At 38.3% G+C, this 20,067-nt stretch overlaps 2 long non-coding RNA genes and 1 pseudogene across 2 annotated transcripts in view; 2 read left to right on the top strand and 1 right to left on the bottom strand.

The window, feature by feature from the left end:
- Positions 1-8,196, bottom strand: part of LOC144287898 (uncharacterized) — a 258,963-nt gene extending 250,767 nt beyond the window's left edge. Inside the window, exon 1 of the long non-coding RNA XR_013355718.1 lies at positions 7,828-8,196. This is a non-coding gene — a long non-coding RNA (uncharacterized LOC144287898). The remainder of the gene's footprint in view (positions 1-7,827) is intronic.
- A 47-nt stretch (positions 8,197-8,243) lies between these two features.
- On the top strand, positions 8,244-11,758 carry LOC144287899 (uncharacterized). The gene is made up of 3 exons (XR_013355722.1): positions 8,244-8,340; positions 8,609-8,726; positions 9,512-11,758. It is a non-coding gene; the product is annotated as an uncharacterized LOC144287899 (long non-coding RNA).
- A 3,190-nt stretch (positions 11,759-14,948) lies between these two features.
- On the top strand, positions 14,949-15,076 carry LOC144288167 (U1 spliceosomal RNA; annotated as a pseudogene).
- The last annotated feature ends 4,991 nt before the right edge of the window (positions 15,077-20,067 follow it).

Raw genomic sequence — 20,067 nt, 5'->3', positions numbered from 1 at the left:
AACAATGAAGACTCTTAAGACAACCAGTACAAGGGTGGTTATCCTTTTTTTATCACTTTATTCTATCTTGTTTTATTTAATTAATCTATTTATTGAGAAAGAGAGAGATTGCACATGAGTGGGGTAGGGAGGGAGGGGGTGGAAAGAGAGAGAATCCTAAGCAGGCTCCACACCCAGCGCAGGGCCCAAGGTGGAGCTTGATTCCATGGAGATAATGACCTGAGCTGAAATTAAGAATTAGATGCTTAACCAAGCACCCCCAGGCACTCCTTTTTTTTTTTTTTTTTTTTTTTAATCATAAGTGTATTCTTTAATCCCTATCCACTATTTCCTTCATCCTCCCCACCCATCTCCTCTCTGGTAACCATCAGTTTGTTCGCTATAGTTAAGAGTCCATTCATTTATCAATGGACAATTGAACTGCTTCCATAGTTTGGCTATTGTAAACAATGCTAAACATAGAATGCATGTATCATTTTAAATTAGTGTTCTTGTATCTTTTTGGTAAATATCCTGTAGAGTAATTCCTGGATTGTAGGGTAGTTCTATTTTTAATTTTTTGAGGAACTTCCATAATGTTTTCCATAATGGCTGAACCAACCAACAGTGTAAGGGAGTTCTTTTTTCTCCACATCATTGCCAATACCTGTTGTTCCAATGGATAATTTTCAAATATTAGAAACATGACTTTCAAGCCAATATAAAGTTAATGTATCAAAATCTGTTTTCAATTTAGGGTGCTTGGATGGCTCAGTAAGTTAAATGTCAGCCTTCTGCTTGGGTCATAATCCCAAGGTCCTAGATCAAGCCCCACTTTGGGCTACCTGATCACCCAGGAGTCTGCTTCTCCCTCTCCCTTTTCCCCTCCCCCTGGCTCATGTGCGCTCTCTCTCTCTCTCTCAAATATATAAATAAAACCTTTTAAAAATTGTATTCAACTCATTTTTTTAAGGTTTCTTTAATCTATTTATAAGAGAGAGCAAAAGCAGGGGGAGCAGTAGGCAGAGGGAAATGGAGAGGCAGGCTAACCACTGAGCAAGGAGCCCCATGTGGGGCTTGAATTCCAGGACCCCAAGATCATGATCTGAGCAGAAGGCAGATACTTAACCAACTGAGTCACTCAGGTGCCCCCAACTCATTTATTAAAGAAGAAACTAGTAGGGATTTGAAGAACAGATGTGTGTGTATGTTTATATTTACAGGCATTTAGGAATGCTGAAATAAATTTGCTAACAGATGCAAAACTGCTTATTATTACCTTGTAGTAAAATAAAATATAATATCTGGGGTCATGTTTTTTATAAAAGCAAACCAACAGTATCTCTAGTCATCAAAATTCATTTGCATCGCTATGGACAAGAATTACTTGCATTACTAATAGCGTTTTAACAAGTTAACTTCCTCCCTACAGTGATGTAAAATAGTCTAGTCAATAGAAAGGCAATCAAAGAAGTACACACCTATAAACCATATAGTCCTCCTAGGATCCACTAGACCATCATTTCTCAACCTTGGCACCATTGATAGTTGGGGCTAGATAATTATTTGTTGTGAGAGCCTGTTCTGTGCATTGTAGAATGTTTAACAGAATCTTGAGCCTCTACCCACTAGGTGCCAGTGGCACATGCCTCACACATTTCTAACAATCAAAAATGTCTCCAGGTAGATCCTAAGAGTTCTAATCACAAGGAAACTTTTTTTTCTGTATGTATGTGAGATGATCATCATTTCACAATATACAAAAGTGAAGTCATTGTGCTGTACACCTTAAATTTGTACAGTGCTGATGTCAACTATATCTCAATAAAACTAAAATAAAAATGTCTCTAAGACACTGTCAAAATGAGAACCACTCCTCTAGACCATGCCCCAAACACCACAGAAAGGACATCTCCTGGTCCTCTTTGCACACTTTCACATCTTAAATAATGTTTCCTGACAAGCCAGAACCAGTATTTCCCCCCACATCTTCTGTACCCATCCTGTACAATAGAAAAAACCCTCCGAACTGGGTAGAAGTAGAGTTTTTAGAGAAAGCCAGAAATATTCTGAACCTTGGCTCTTTTGAGTGAAGTTCCAGGGCTACAGTGGGGGGAAGTACAGTGGAAACTCTTTTAAATAAATAAAAGGATTCAAGAGGAGACAGAACATGAGTGTCGGCTCTCAGCTATAGTTCAGGAAAATAGCAAGCCACAGAGAAGTTCCCTGCCTATATAGTGAAGAGTAGAATAGCACAGGGCTTACCTAAGCAAGGGAGAGTTAGAGACAATGCTTTGAATTTTATAAGACCTAGGAATTCAAAACCTAAGCAGGACCTAGTTTTTCATGAGAGAGATTAAGCCAGAAGGGCTAAACTAAAGCTAAAACAAGAGGAACCTCCCTCAGAAGGGTGCAGCACAGTTAGTCCTACAGGGGATTAGCTAGAACAAGCTCATGCCAGAAGACTGCTGGCTGAAGGGAGCTGAGGAGAGCCCAGCCAGGATCTATCTCAGCTCAGTACGCATTCAAAGGAATACCCCACATTGCCGGTGCTGAAGGCCCAGAGGAACAGGTCATAAACTGGCATAAGACAGAGGGAGCACAAAGAAGCAACCCTTCTCTCTCCATCACTGTGCTCTGTATTCCATCATAGAGTGTAGGCTGAAGTCCATGGGGAAAGGTGAATAAAACCTAAAATGTCCTAACTGTGACTAGACCCAGTCTGAGGTGACTGAGAAATCACTGAATATGACAGAGGTTCCCGGAGGTTACTAGATTGAATTTTATGCTATGCTCAGATTGGGAGTTCAGGGCCCCAAAATAAAATTTTATAGATTAATAAAGTTATATTTTTGCACACTCAAGTTGATGACTATAAAATATGTGCCAGTGCTGGGATTGGAAAGACGCTGGACTGTCCAGAAGCCTGAGCTTTTCGTACGGGTACACATGGAGCTTGCTGTGGAAAAATAAGAATGAACTAAAGAGAATGAACAACCACCAACAGAAAAAATTCTCCAGGAGCTAGGAATTCAATCATCTGCAAAACTGTAGGAGACAATGGCCTATCCCCACTGCATGGTTGTGCACTTACTACAAAATATCTGCAGCATAAATCTAAGTAACAGATGATTATTTTCAATAGCATAGGTTCTTTCTCGTGCATTTTAGCCACCATATCACAAACAAATGAGTTATAGAAAACAGATATTCAAGATTTCAATATATTGATTGAGTTGCAATCAGAAGAGTAAATCATTTATAAATTCAATAACTGTTCACTGAGTGTCTTATGTGCTTGATACTGATCTAGGCATTGGGGACAGAACAGTGACAAATGAACGAATAACCTGCTCTCCTGATGTTTATGCTCTAGAGAGAAAGACAGGCATAACTCTCCAAAAACCAAATAAATATGTGATGGGTACTATAAGAAAAATAAAGGAGGGTAGGGAGGCACAGGGAGTAACATGTGTTAGGCGAATATTCAGAGAAAGCTTCCCTGATAAACAAAGTCATGAATAAAATGAAGGAACAAATTACTGGCTAGCAGGAAAAGAATGTTCTAGACAGGGAATAATAGGTTTGCAAAACCAGAGGTATGTGTGCTGGGACTGTTCGAAGAACAGCAAGGAAGCCACTGGGGAAGGAGCAAATGAGCAAGAGAAGAAGATGATAGGAGGTAAGGTCAGAAGGGAGGTGGGAACAAGGTTATGTTGGTTAAGGACTTTTGGCCCTGATTTTGATGATAAAAGAATCCACTGGAAAGTTGTTGAACAGAAGCATAAAATAATCTGTAGTACTGCTGCATTGAAAATAGACTCTAAAAAAAAAAAAAAAAAAAAGAAAGAAAATAGACTCTAAAAGTAACAAAATGGAAACAAGGAGACTACCTAGGAGGTTTTGCAACAGATCAAGTGAAATTAGTAGGGTAACAATGAATTCCTAAGAAATTGTCACATTTAGGATACATTAGTAAGGTAGAGTCAGGGGGTCCCTGGGTGGCTCAGAGGTTTGACGTCTGCCTTCAGCCCAGGGCGTGATCCTGGAGACCCAAGATTGAGTCCCACGTTGGGCTCCCTGCATGGAGCCTGCTTCTCCCTCTGCCTGTGTCTCTGCCTCTCTCTCTCTCTCTCTCTCTGTCTCGTGAATAAATAAATTAAAAAAAAAAAAAAAGAAAGAAAGTAAGGTAGAGACAAACAGGAATTGCTGCTAGATTGAATATAAGACATGAAGGAAAGGGACAAGTTAAAAATAACTTCCAAAAAAAAAAAAAACTTCCAATTTCTTTTGGCCAAGAGTTACCATGCATTGAAGACTAGGGAATAAGCAGTTTGGCGGGAGAATTAATAATTTGGAAATGTTAAGTAGATGTTGGATATTCAAGTCTAGAATTCAGGAAAGAGGTTAGGGCTGAACATAATGTTTTTAGAAGTCATCAGCATATGGATGATATTTAAAGCCATATTTCTTTATGAGTTCCCCAAGAGTACTTTTGTCTTGAAGAACTTCCAAATTTATAAAAGAAAAAAAAATGTTGTCAATTTGCAGCCTAAAATCCAAACTCCTAGAAAAGATTTTCTTTTTCATCTTTTACACCTCTCGAATAAGGGTCTCAGCTGCATAGGACAAAATTATTTCTATCATGATAGATGGTATTCCATCTAGGTTAGGTCAAAAACCTGTATTTATTAAAGTCTTAAAACAAGAGACTGACATTTCCCTTCTTATTGCTTTGTTCTTTTGCATAATACATGTTGAAAATATGTATGCTCAGTTTTCTGTAGTGGACTTTACAAAAAGTGTCACAGATACAGTTATTAAAATCATTCAGTAAACATGTGCAACTGATTAATCATTGCCAGTTAATTGAATTATTAAAATAAATAGTAGGCAATAGATTAAAAATTCTTGTAATTAATAATTAATAATTACTAATACCAAGGCTGGTTGTTCAAGTCATGGAATCATTTTACAAAAATTTATTGTACTCTGAACTCCTATTCAGGATTTCTTGAAACAGAATATTTGCCAAATAATAAATAAAGGCAAAAGGGGCAATGTGATCTATGATTTTTATTTTATTTATTTATTTATTTTTTTTTTTAAGATTTATTTTCTTTATTCATTCAGAGAGACCGAAGAGAGAGGCAGAGACACAGGCAGAGGGAGAAGCAGGCTCCATGCAGGGAGCCCGACGTGGGACTCGATCCTGGGTCTCCAAGATCACACCCCAGGCCGCAGGAGGCGCTAAACCGCTGTGCCACCGGGGCTGCCCGATCTATGATTTTTATAGATAGCACACTGAAAATGAATTAAATGTGAAGCAGCAAGGAAATAGATTTTTGTGACTTTAGCTAGACAAGTGCAAAAAATTATATTAATATTGACATTTTCATAATATCTATAAGTAATAATGATTTCACATATTTTCTCATGAGAATCAATGTGCAAAACATGTTAATTATAATTAATAGCATTATATAATTGCCTCTGAGAACTATAAGAAAAACGTGAAGAACACTTTGCTGATATTGATAACCTTAGAACTGCTTTTCAACTTATGCCATACCTCTTTGAATTCAATGTTAACAATACTGAATTGACACCAGAGTTAGTGAATTTACTTAAGCTGGATAGACGTAATTTTCAAATTCATATTTGGCTTCAAAGTCAAATTGATGCTTTTAAAAAAAGATGAACCCTGGGGTGCCTGGATGGCTCAGTCAGTTAAGTGTCTGCCTTCAGTTCAGGTCATGATCTCAGAGTCCTGGGATTGAGCCCGGCATTGGGCTCTCTGTTCAGTGAGAATCTGTTTCTCTCTCTACCTCTGCCGCCCCCCTCCAACTCCTATTCTCTCTTTCTCTCTCTCTAATAAATACATAAAAATCTTAAAAAAAAAAAAAAAGATGAACCCATTTTAACAATGTGCACATAAGAGAACAATTACTTTTCCAGTTTCAATTTAATTATTGGAAAACTTTTAAGTATTTTGGAAAAGCTTGGATATGTGAATCTGCTTTTCAGCTATGTATTTTATCAAATCTGAATGCAGATCAAGTATTCCCAATGAAAAGTCTGTAGTTAACATCCACATTGAGATGTGCTCTAAATGTAAAATACATACCAGATGTCAAAGACTTGGTAGGAAAAACAGAATGTAAAATATTTTATTAATACTTTTTATATAGATCACATGTTGAAATTATAATGTTTTGGCTATATTAGATTAAATAAAATATATTATTAAAATTAATTTTACTTGTTTCTTTTTTTAATATGGTTATAGAATATCTGAAATAACATATATGGCCTACATTTATTTCTGTGGGGCAGTACTAGTCTGAGATAACAGCAGCAGTGAGTGTGCTTTCATATTGGAGGGTACAGGTAGGTCAGAGAGAATGCTGCTATGTAGCCAATACGTACTAGATGCAAAATGTCTAAATAAGAACACCTCCATTCTTTGGTATATTTTACACATGTTATATCAGAAGCATATTTTTTTTAATCCAGTAAGATATTAATTTTCTGTTTAAGACTTTAAGTAGAAAGAGGTTCTTCCCACCCAAAAAGACCAAATTCACCTACTGACATTAAACTCGAAAAATTTGGCAGCGAGGTTGCAGATGACAAAGAACATTGATACCAAATATTCAGATTAAAGAGTCAAACAGCATATTCCCAAAACCTTACAGTAAAGCAGGCAACCAGCCTTTACAAAGCATTTCATAAGGCAATCAATGTACTTGAAATAGATTTAATATGTAGGGATCCCTGGGTGGCGCAGCGGTTTAGCGCCTGCCTTTGGCCCAGGGCGCGATCCTGGAGGCCCGGGATCGAATCCCACATCGGGCTCCCGGTGCATGGAGCCTGCTTCTCCCTCTGCCTGTGTCTCTGCCTCTCTCTCTCTCTCTCTGACTATCATAAATAAAAAAAAAAAAAAAAAAAAAAAAGATTTAATATGTAGATATTATACCTTGAACAAGTACATGAGCAAAGATCAACTCTTATGAGTCCTGAAGCAGCCAGTCCAGCATAGATAGTGATGAATCTGCAGAAAGCATCCACAAAGCCAGAAAGTAAAAGAGGCTGCCCAGACCAGTTATTCTTCCTTCTAGGCACACTAAGTGCTGCAAGCACTGATTTAGTAAGAAAGAATTGTTAGCTAATATTAAAGCTTACTGTAAACTATTCATAGTTGGCGCATATTTTATGCATGTATTATCTGTAAGGTAAAAAGTAAAGAGAACGAAGTCTCAATCAGTAACTTGAGTTCCTGAATTCGCAACTTAATTTTTTAAAAAAATTATTTATTCCTGAAAGACACATAGAGAGAGAGGCAGAGACATAGGCAGAGGGAGAAGCAGGCTCCATGCAGGGAACCCAATGCAGGACTCGATCCCAGGACTCCAGGATCACGCCCTGGGCCAAAGGCAGGCGCTAAACCAGAGCCACCCAGGCGCCCCTCGCAACTTATTTTTTTATTTTTTTACCATTTTTCACAAAATGGTAGGTTTTGTTTTTTTGTGTTTTGGAGTTTTTTGTTTTGTTTTGTTTTGGTTTTTTGTTTGTTTGTTTTGTTTTAACCATGTTTCACAAAAACCTACTTTAAACAATCCATCCAGGGACATTTACAGGAAGATTGAGGGACTGAGTGGACTTTTGCTGACTAGACACTGGTGCTGTATCAAGAACAAACGAAATGAACAGTCCCTGCTGAAGAATTCAGTTTGAGGCCTGCTTCCATCTGGACGGGCTACAGCTCGCCCTAATACCTTCACAACCTCATTACCTCGACACCTGCACTGTAACTCCCCATCCTGAAGAATACATGGGAGAGATTACCTGGACGAGGCGCTGTGAGAAGAGCTCATGGAGAGAAGGGGAGCGCGGGCTGACCTGCGCGCTGGACTTGGACGTTCAGAGGCTCCTCACCTCCCCCGCCGCCTTGCAGGCACGGTCTGCCCCACGCTCGGCCCACGACAAGCCCCCTTCTTCAGTTCCTTTGCGGGTTACACCCGCCGCCTACCGTCCCTTCCTCGAGGCGCTCCTCGGCCATCGGCCTACCGCGGCCAGGTTCACAGGTCGCCTGAGGAACTTCGGAGGGTGCGAAACCAATATGGACGCCGAGAGGGCAGCCCGGCCCATCTGCAGTTTCACTTTCGCAGTTTCATTAAGAGAGCGACCCTCCCCCCCCCCCAAAGGGAAATGATCTTCCCAACGAATCATCCGACTAACGGAACGTCACAGCGCCTGCGTCATTTACCTTACGTCATCTCAGCACGTGGACATTTTATCATTTCCCATCATCCCCAGAAGGCTGAGCGCCATAGAATATTTTGAGACACACCACATTAGGTAACGCTTACTACAGTATATCGTGATAATTGTTCGATGTTATTAGTAGTTATACTTATTACTATCTCATGTGCCTAATATATGCATTAAGTTGTACCTTACGTATGTGTGCTTGGGAGGAAACGTAGAATATATAGTGTTTGGAACTCTGTGGTTGCAGGCATCTGCTGGGGGTCTTGGAACGTATTCCTCGTGTTTAAGGGGGAGTTACTGCGACTAATACCCTCGAAAGGTTTGTTTGTTTTTTCCTTTTTTTTTTTTATTCAAGAGACACACACAGAGAGAGAGGCAGAGACGCAGGCAGAGGGAGAAGCAGGCTCCATGCAGGGAGCCCGACGTGGGACTCGACCCCGGGACTCCAGGATCATGCTCTGAGCTGACGGCAGGTGCTAAACCGCTGGGCCACCCAGGCTGCCCCCTCAACAGGTTTTAAAGAGAAATGACCCGTGAATGAAGTGCCAGCCTTGATGTTACTGCAGATGGATATTACTTTACCTCTCTGCAATTTCTTTCTTTTCTCATTTTTTAGAATGTGAATATAAACTTTTGGTTCTCAGGCAGAGGATCCTATCAGAATCCCCTAAGAAGTTTTTCTAAACAACACATTCCCATCTCTGGGGGATTCTTCTCTGCCAGGACTGAGGGAAGATTAGGGGTGGTCAGGAAAAAGGGATTTGTCGGATCGCTTTTGAGAAAGACTCCACTTTTTTTTTTTTTTTTTTTTGACTTTTGCATCCGGTCCCCAGCCAACTAAAACAATCTCTGATTCTATGACTCATTGAATCATGAAATGATCTAGTAGATACGGCATAATACAAGACATGTCTCACGCACTGAATTCTGTGACATTTGACTGCAAATAGCCTATTGAGAATAATGAAGTTCCTATGACTGAGCACTCCCACGACCCCTCTTCCAAAAAACTCAAGAAAAAAATAAATACAAAAAAAAAAACCCCTTAACACCCTCCCTTTAATTTATTCAAATCAGTTTCACATGCAAACCGAGCCAAATTAGAAAATTAAACCTAGCAGACAGAAATGCACTAAACATTTGCAGAATAAGCACATGGAAAGTACAAAAATCAGTTTTTATTATGAGATTTGTAAAAGCAACTCGCTTCCAATTTGGAATCTTTTTCCTAATGAAATCATTTTTCTCATCCTCCCAGCTGTGCAGTCCCCACTGTTACAACTCCAGTTCCACAGAAGTCAGAGGGACAAATGAGCCGTTCTCACACCATACTGAATGGATATAGGGAATTTTGAATTTTAGTCAACCACAGAACATTATGCATATGCTGTCTGTCTCCAATGTTTGGATGTCAGTTAGCTTATATGCCAGAGTAAATGATGAATGACAAATCAACCAACAAATGGTTTAAAGTGTTCCTTTATTGTACTTTGCATTTAAAGAGTTAAGTCCTGCTCTAAGATTATTTTGTTATAAGGATATATTTTGAGATTAAATCAACTGCTAGAAATTACATTCTAAATAATATGTGAAAGAGATTGCCTGAAAGACTTTGCTAGGCTTCCTGAAAAGATGCCAGTTCATGAGCTATCTTAGAAAATTTTAGTTTGACAGTAAAATGATACGTGAACACAACTGGAGGTAACACCTTTGTTCTCTTTCTGCAATAGATGTTTTAAAAATATTTCTCCATTATATGCTTTTTGAAAAAATAATAAATTGTAATCGGAGGGTGAAATAGTTAAAACTTGAATTTAGAGTGCCATTAAGACAACAACAGAGCAAATGTCACTAAATTGTATGAATGGCTTGTCACTAGCACCTGCATTTCAGAAAGTAAGCAAGTAGCACAGGTAACTACATATTTTTATAAATTCACCTATAATTGAATGTGAATGAAACAGAGGATAAAATCTATTGACAGTGTCATGTTTTATTTTCAAAGATATTTCAGTTCTGGCATATGTAGTTGATAGTGTTTATTCTAAAGTTATGGAATTTTTTGCTTTATATTTATTATACTAACTTTTAATATTTTATTGTTCAAAAATATGTATTTTTGAGAAAAACAAGAAAAAAATGAGTTATGCTTTGCAATCTTATAATCCAGAGATGGTTATTGTTAACACTTTCTGTGGACTCAAGAGTATCTATGTGTACTTATTTATATCTACATGTGTGCATATGCATGTGTGCATTGAAAAGAAATTTTAAAACAGCATTTATTCAGAAAACTCATGCATCTTTAGATGAATATAACAAGCCACCTTAGATCAAATTTTCCTTTTTCAGAAAAGAGTCACTTGACTAACCCTGCTTACACAAAGTAAGGGTAGCAGGTACCTATTGCTTAAAGGAAAGATACAGCAAATTTTCTGGAGCCTGACGAAGTCTCACCTCTGTATCCCTTGAAATTTAGAGTCAGCATTTGTGAAAAAGGTGGACAAATTTGCATAAAGCTCTAGGAGCCTCCTGGGAGTAGAGAAAAGTGAGAGTGATAGTTTCCCTTGTGAAGTTCAATGTTAGTAGACTATTTGGGATGGTACTGACCATGCCCTGATGGTGCAAATGACCACAAAGGCTCCAAATGGAGCTCTCCAGGAAGTAAGAGAATTCTAGGGTAATCCATGATTTCAAAGAGAGGGCCTGAGGTTTATCAAAAGGGCCTACCCCAGCTGTATGACTGAGCCTAAAAGAGCCTTGAGACCCAATCTATTATGTGAGTACAATTAAACACAAAAGAGGTAACCTTGGGATTCTGAGTAAGAGCCCCATGTGAGGTATGTGGATATCTGAAGCAGCCAATAGATTGCTGCCTCACCACATCGGAGGACAGAGACACATGAGATAGTACCCCTAGAACAGTGTGACTTAGAAAGGGAACTCAATAAAGGATCAGAGGAGCATGGCAGGCAAAAAAACAGGACCTGATCAATCAAAGCAATGGCTGCTGAAGACACCGCCCACCACCAAACCAGTCAGACTGTGCCCAGACCCTTCTAAACTGAATAAGCCTCTGAAGTTCTTAAACAATTTGGGGTATAATAGTCCTCAAGTAAGCCATGGGATTTTCTCCTAAAATAAAACTATGGGGCAGCCCCGGTGGCTCAGTGGTTTAGTGCCGCCTGCAGCCCAGGGCGTGATCCTGGAGACCCAGGATCAAGTCCCACGTCAGGCTCCCTGCATGGAGCCTGCTTCTCCCTCTGACTGTGTCTCTGCCTCTGTGTGTGTGTGTCTCTCATGAATAAATAAATAAAAATCTTTAAATAAATAAAAAAATAAAATAAAATAAAATAAAACTATGGAATCCCCAAAGATCCTTGAGGTGAAAGGGACATGACTATATTTGTAACCTACTCTGGCAAAGTGACTATACCAGTAACATGTAAAAATATATATGTGCTTTAAAACAGAGCAACATATGAAATAAAAATTCTTACAAGTTGCCGATTTTTTCTTAGGTTTATTATATATTGTTTCTAATATTCATTCATTCAATAAGTATTTTTGAGACACCTAATTGTGTGAGGCACTATGCATAGTTGTTTGGAAAGGCATTGCCTAGCTCTTGAAGATTTCATAGTTTAATAGGCAAAAATCATAAATTACAACACTAGTTGGTAAGTACTATCATTGAGAAATAAAGCATCATGGAAAGCCAGATTAATAGGATATCAAGGTAGCTTTATTTCCTATTCCTCTACTATCTAATCTTCCTTCTTTTCTTCTCTGAGTGGGCAGGGAAGCCACAGAAGGGAAGAAAGCCAAGTAGGATATCCAGTATGTCAAATGGTCAAGTCAGATGAAGGTGATCACATCATTAGAAGGGCAGTGGTGAATTATTCAAAAAACATTTTTTAAAATACTGCAGTCTTTGCATTTCAGTGAGTTAGGATTCAAAATGAAAGTGCCTTTTGTTAAATTTGATAAAGAAATTTTACTAATCTTTTAGAGTATCATATAAATGGTAGCTATTATTATTCCAATTCTGGATCTCTGTCACCTTCCCTTTGGATTCAGAACAAAGAGAGTAACCTACCCTCTGCTTTTTGGAAATAGCCTCTGTTTCTCAGGACAAAGGTAGGAATGGCCATGCCCCACTTAGAAGATCCCACTTCTCCCATTCTGTGCAGCGTTGGCCCCCTCCTCCCTGGTTTGTATATGTCACATACATGAAGAGGGCTCTATCTATGGAGGTAAAGAGTTAAAAGAGCTCATTCATGAAAAAGACAAAGGGAAATTTTTTTCTGTAATTCATTTTTTAACCCACCTTTCTTCTTTATGTCAGCAAACCACTCTAGACAGTCCTCTCTGGCTTCCCAGATTCAATATGGACTTGTGTACTGAGGATGAGGAAGAGAAAATAATTTGCAATGCTCTTAATTACATGCTTACAAAAGATTCCTTCTGCTCGTCTTCATTATTATCAGCCTCTTTTTTAAAGAGCATTACAGAAATTTACAAGTGGGAAGTTGAGCTTCAGGAACCTGAAGCTTTACAAGCAGATGATACATTTTTTTTAAATGTCACTGAACGGATACATTCACTCACCTAAATCTACCTAGTTGTAATGGCAGCTGCTCACTCAATTTCCCTTTAAAAACTCACAAATGCATATGGCAATAATTGTAGGTCCACTGGCAGCTGATCTGTTTTTACAACATGAAGGAGTCACCATCTAAAACCTATAAACTGTCACAGTCTATCTTCACTGCAAAGATGCAGCCATTATTTAAATTAGACTGTGAATGATTTTTTTTCCTCTGTGATGGCTTTTCAGATGGTGATATGTCATAGGCAAGCCACAGTAAACTGGCCTTAAGCATTCTCAACCCATTAGTCCTGCCTATAATTTGGTGCTTTCAGGAAAGCATGCAAATGATATTAAAAAAAAAGATTTTGCCAGTGTTTATGCCTGCCAGAAAAAAAAAAAAAATCCAAGGAAATGTTTTTGACATAACACCTGAATATAAGCTGAGCATGACTGCTGCAAGTAGAAAAAAATAAATGAGCCTCATTTACTGCTGGCTATGATATATCTTTGGTGAGAAGTTGCTCTTCAAATCAATACAAAAGTAATCTCTCACATTTGTTTAGTGTTCAAGAGTTCATAAAGCCTTAAAGAGACACAATTTTATTTAATTTTCACAATAATGCTGTGCATTGGAAGAGCATGTGGTCTTATCATTATTTTCATTTTACATGTGAGGAAACCAAGACTTAGGAAATATTTGATGACTCACCCAAGGTTACAGCAGAGTTAGTAAATGACAGATCAATCTAAACCCAGGGCTTCTACCTCCAGAGCTCCTCCCCCCTAAAGCCTGCTTTAGTGTTTTCTTGCTTTAACATCTCTTTGCATAATGAATTCATTTTCAAGTGTCTCTAAAACATGAACAGTTAAGTTCAAGAGGCAGAATCTTAGTGCAGTGGTTCTCACACTTCTCAAACTGCAGGTTAGAATCACAGGGATCTTTAAAAAATTCTGATTCCTAAATTAAACCCCAGCACAAATAGATCAGAATATCTGGGGTTGGGATCAGATGTCAGTTTTGAGTTGTTTTTTTTTTTTTAATGTTCAAGAGATTAGAATGTGCAGCCAAATGTACTGTTTCCAAAAATCTCTGGGCTTTAGAATCTCTTGAGAAGTTTGTCAAATAACAGGTAGCCCATCCTATGATGGAAAATGTGATTCATTAAACAAAGGGAGCACTCAAGTGTCCATAGTCCCTGACTTAAGATGGTTCAACTTATGAGTTTTCCACTTTACAATGGTGTAAAAGCAATACACATTCACTAGAAACCACACTTCCAATTTTGAATTTAGATCTTTTCCTGGGTTAGTAATAGGTGATGTGATCCTCTTTTGAGATGCTTGGCAGGGCCAGCAGCCCCTGCTCCCAGTCAGCCACATGATCACGAGGGCCAACAACCAATATGATTACAACCATTCTGTCCCCATATAGCCATTCTGTTTTTCAATTTCAGTACAGTATTCAATACATTACATGAGATATTCCACACTTACTTAAAAATAGACTTTGTGTTAGATGATGTTGCCCAAATGTAGGTTAAAGTAAGTGATCTGAATATGTTTAAGGTAGGCTAAAGTATCAGGTAAGTTATGAGATTTGGTAGGTTAAGTGTATTAAATACATTTTTGACTCAGTATTTTCCACTTATGATGGATTTATCAGGATATAACCCCATCATGAGTCAAGGAAAATCTGTACCTGATGTTTTTTAAAAACTTCTCCAGTGATTCTGATGCATGCAAAGTTCGAGAACCATCATTTTTTAAAAAAGATTTTTATATATTTATTCATGAGAGACACAAAGAGAGTCAGAAACACAGGCAGAGGGAGAAGCAGGCTCCATGCAGGGAGCCTGATGTGGGACTGGATACCGGGTCTCCACGATCACACCCTGGGCTGAAGGCGGCGCTAAACTGCTAAGCCACCCGGGCTGCCCTGAGAACGATCATTATAAGAGTTAGGGAGAGCAACTTTTGAATTAGAAGGACCCGTGTTTGACAGCTGTGCCATTTACTCGGTATATGCCTCTAGACAAGTTAGTGAACTTCTCAAAGCTTTAGTGTCCTCACATATAAGAGGAGATAATAGTAGTATTTATCGATACTTACCTGGCAGGGGAGATACCATGATCACGAAGGTGGTTTTCCCAGGGCGAGGCTTATCCATTGCACTCCGGATGTGCTAACCCCTGCGATTTCCCCAAATGTCGGAAACTCGACTGCACAAAAAAAAAAAAAAGAAAAAAGAAAAAAAGAGTATTTATCTTTTACTATTGTCTTGATGATTAAATGATATAATGCAGAGGCTGTCAAAGTATGGTCCCTGGACCAGCAGCATCACCCAGGATATTGTCAGAAACACAAAAATTATCAGCCCCACCCATGCCTATTAAATCAGAGCTCTGAGAGCAGGGGCCTAGAAGTCTATAACAAAAAGCCCCCCAGGTGATTGTTATGCAAGCTAAAGTTTCATCCTGATACAATGCTTATAAAGGGGCTAACCCAGTGCCTAATGCATAGGAAGTGCTCAACAGGCATTAGGTATTATGTTATTATTATTGACATCATTGTTGTTATCCACATTTGTGTCAAAGACTTCAAAAGCATGGTAAAGTCGCCTCCAAAAGAACAGCTATAAATGAAGTCACAACTGGCCAGGAAGAACAGCTCCATGTCAAGGTTACTACTGTAATGGTCAGCACACATGGTCTTTGTCCTTGTGAACTGTTCACTATTCCTGTTGAATTGTCACCATCTGACCATATCATTTCCCTCTTTAAAAACCTATCCGTAGTTTTAGTTGCCTATAGTGCACAGTCTAAAATCTGGTTTTTCCTTCCTCACTAAACTGGTGGGTGTAACTCTCTCACTCCCCATCTAGGTCCCTGATTTTTTTTTCAGATTTTTGAATAAGCCATGCTCTTATCTACCTCCTGATTCCTGATAATTGCCCTACCAAGAATCATCATATCTCTGGGAAAGAAAAGGATACAAATTAGTTGGAAACTAGTCCTTTAGTCAAAATAGGCCTACTGAGTTCCTACCACGTGCCCACTGGATCTTCAGTAGTATGCTGGACCCATGTGAGTCAAAAAACAACCAAACAAACAAACCTTACCCCCTAACTTAATAGCATCTAATGGGGGGAAAGAACAGACATTAAACAGATGTTTACAAATAATTAAAGGACTATATGTGTGCAAATTTTACAAAAGAGAAGTGCAAGATGTTAAGGGAAAACATGCTGGGATATATGGCAAGGTCTTTGGGGGCAAAAGATACTGCTGGGTTCAGAGAATGATTCCTGAAGAAATGATGTTTAATCTGAGATGGAAGGTGTATATAAACCAGGCGGGAGAAAGGAGCATAGGGTAGGATGTTGCAATCATCCCAGGTACCCGGAATACTAAAGTCTGAAAGTGAACAAGAAGATGGCATATTCAAAATTGTTTTGGCTAGGACAAGGTAGAGTTGATGAACACCTGTCTACCCTAGTATCTATTATCAACATTGGAATGAAGTATGGTGATTTAAACCAATATCAGCTTTATTCTGTGTTTATCTGAGAACCCAAGAAATAATTGTTAGGTCATATTGCTGAAACTTTGGGACAGTAACAAATGAATCAACCATGAATGGAAACCCAAACTCCTTGGAGTATTTTGAATTCAATTTGGATTCTAGATCTCATCAAAAATTAGGTAGAGTGGTAAAAAAAAAAAATGTGATGAAAACTTAAAAGAAATTATATTATTTTAGCCTTAAGGAAAAAAGATGAAAAGCAATTTTATATCAGTCTTCTGTATTTGAAAGACTTTTATATATGAGAAGATGATCTGTTTTTCCTCATCTCCATTGAGAACAGAGAAAGGAAATGTGTTTAAACAGCAGTATCAAAAATATAGGTTTGATATAAAACAATTTCTTGACAATAAAAAGAATTAAGTTTTAGGACCTTACAAGGGAGACTTAAGTAGTTTCCCTGAAGGCATTTCTAAATAAGCTAGATTCTCCTATATTGGGGATATTTTACCTGGAAGCAGAATGGTGAACTATGTAATTTCTTCAAGTAGCTTGCTGTCCTATGAAGTCCCTTCCAGAGAAAGCAAAGGAATGCAAACTAATTGAAACAACAGTGGCATCTAGTGGAAGGTTCTGTAATAACACTCAATATACCAATCTATGATTGAATAAATCCCTATATACTTTTAAGTATTGAAACTAATTAATTTTTTTAAACCTAGATGCAAACCTGTTTCAAGATTATATTTTTCCATTCATGCCTCAGACACATACACTTAAGGGAAAAACAAACCCAAAACCATCAGGCCAACTGATGACTAAGCCCTCCAGAGAATTGGCAGATTATAAGTACTTCGATAGTCACAGTTTAAAAACTAAACCCAACAGAATTGGAACGTTTTAATTAAATTCTTAACAGCCACACTCCCAATGCATATCTTGGATTTCCCAGATTTGAAGTACAAGTTTCTGTTTCTGGGATAAAGGGTATTGCGGATGCATAATCAGCAGAAAGCTAAAATGACTGACAGGCCCTATGGCTATCCTACTAGTCCCTTCCAGATGATCTCTCTCAGACCAGGTCTTTTGGGAAACATTCTACTGTTTTAGGTGATCTTCATCTTAGATCTAAAACCCTTGCTTTGTTAGAAAAACTTAGGTTCTCAAGGTTGGGTTACAGCCCCTCATTTGCTTCAAAACTGTCTTATTACATCTAGCATCATACGTATCCCACTATATTATATTGCTTCTTCTTGTCTGTATTCTCCATCAGGCTGTGTTCTCAGCACTTAGCACACTGGCTGAGATACAGTGTTTTTTAATGAACGTCTTTTGAGTGAATAAAAGAAGTATCTTCCAGTCACCCCTCAACTGGATATGTATGCTGTTTATACAAATAAAAACATGCTTCTTCCCATTGACATGAAGACAGATACAGCCAACACCCATAATGAAGAGGGGGGAAATGATTTATTCATCTCTTTGAAAAAACAAAACAAAACAAGGCTAACCACACAGTTTCAACATGACTTGTACTATGTAGCAAAAGGAAAAACAAAAGAAAGAAAATGGCTGGTAAATATTTACTTGGCTCATTAGTTGTATGATTAAAAAAAAAAAAGCCAACTATGAGATGAAGAGGGATTATGGCAGTTAAAATGAAAGGCAAAACTAAAATTCTCTTTCTGTGTGCCTTACTTAATTTATCTGGAGCTTTGGAAAATCAATTACCCCAGAAATCATATAGCTAAATGGAGCCTTAGAGGTCTAGCTTAAATCCATCATTTGAAAGATAAAAAAATTCAGCTTTAATGAGTTTGGTCACTGGCCTCAGGTCAACAAGCAATAAGTAGAGGAGTCAGAACTCAGTCAAGCTGGCCCACATGTTGACAAACCTGTGCTCCTAACCCTGGGGAGTATGGTCTCCTTGTCCACTCAGGGTTCCCATGAGGAGCCATGGCAGGTTAAATGTTGTGTGTAATGTTACTTAATTTATTGTCTTTCAAACTCATTTGCCCATAGAATATGTTTACCTTTTGGAAGCTTTAACATTCTCTAGGAATAAATTTTAGGGATTTCTGAGGTAGTCCAAGTATCCTGCTACAGGGCCATAACAACTGGATATCACAGATGCTACCAACAATTCATGTGGTTATCAATCAAAAGATGCAATAGATGAAGCCAGTTCTCCCATGTAACTTGCCATGGATACAGATAAGCTTGGGTTGGTGACAACCCAGCTCAATAAAATGCCTACAAAAAGCATGAGACTTTGCTCATGCTGTCTGAGTGTGCCTGTCACAGGAAAAGTTAACCTGCACAGTGAAAAAGTGCACAGCTGTTATCCCTTCAAACAGAAGATTGATACAGTCTCTCAGGAAGCAGTGTTTTGTTTGCGACAGGGAGTCTATCTTGAAAGCAAGGGATTGTGCTCTTAATAACCCTTTTGCCTACTTCCTCCAGGCTCAGGAAGAGCAGAGGAATAGAAAGATACAATTGCAAGCAAATATGTTTTCCAAATTTGCACTAGTATTACATCTTGCAATCCTTTCTTAGCAGTGTGTAAAATGCATTCTTTTGATACTTTGAATATGCGACAACTTATCCAAGGGCATACATGGTTGATAATAAGCTTACCTTCGAAGAAAAGGGAAGAAAATTAAGCATATTAACTCACTTAGGTCATTGATGCATCCTTTCTTGACTTACTCTGTGACTTTAAATATAAGTACTATTAAATTGCCAATGAATGACCTCATTACATAAGCTTTAATGGATTTATTAAACAGTAAATGGTGATCTATCACTATAAGTACCAAATTTACCACAGAATTGCTAAATTAGCAGAGAGGACTCAGAGTAATGTTGACTAGACAAAATAGAACATAAATATATCAGGAAAATTGAATATGCCCAAGGTAATAAAGGTCAACAAAGAATGCCCTCATTTATTTTATAAAGCCCCGTGGGACACGTCCCCTGATACGTTGGCTGTATGTTTAATATGATTCTTTCTGAACAATATTATGTTCTATTAAAAATAGCATTTGTGAATTTGCAATTTAAATCAATTCGAGAAAGGAAACAATTATCAGACCACATAAACTTACTTCACAAAAGAAGACTTGGGTCACCTGGGTGGCTCAAGTGGTTGAGCATCTGCCTTTGGCTCAGGTCATGATCCTGGAATCATGAGATTGAGTCCTGGATTAGGCTCCCCGCAAGAAGCCTGCTTCTCACTCTGCCTCTCTCTGTGTCTCTCATGAATAAATAAATAAATAAAAATCTAAAAAAAAAAAAAAAGAAGAAGACTTGAATATGAGCAACATTTTAGTATCTCTTAGAAAAAATATTCTTCTCCTATGTTTGCAGAGGCAGCATTAAGAAAACCAATTCACCCAACAGGACATCTGTACATTCTAGGTGTATTTCCTTTTTTTTTTTTTTTTTTTTTTAGATTTTATTTATTAACAAGAAACAGAGAGAGAGTCAGAGACATAGGCAGAGGGAGAAGCAGGCCCCATGCAGGGAGCCTGATGTGATACTCGATCCCAGAACTCTGGGATCATGCTCTGAGCCAAAGGCGATGCTCAACTGCTGAGCCACTCAGGCATCCCTCTAGGTGTATTTCCATATAATCCAAAAAAATCACCCAAAACATATCGTTTACTCTGCTAAGTTTGCTCTAGCTCAGGCCT

This window comes from Canis aureus, chromosome 17 (assembly GCF_053574225.1).
Source record: "Canis aureus isolate CA01 chromosome 17, VMU_Caureus_v.1.0, whole genome shotgun sequence".
Lineage (NCBI taxonomy): Eukaryota > Metazoa > Chordata > Mammalia > Carnivora > Canidae > Canis > Canis aureus.
Note: the sequence above shows the minus strand (reverse complement) of the source record. Positions and strands in the feature narration are given on the sequence as shown.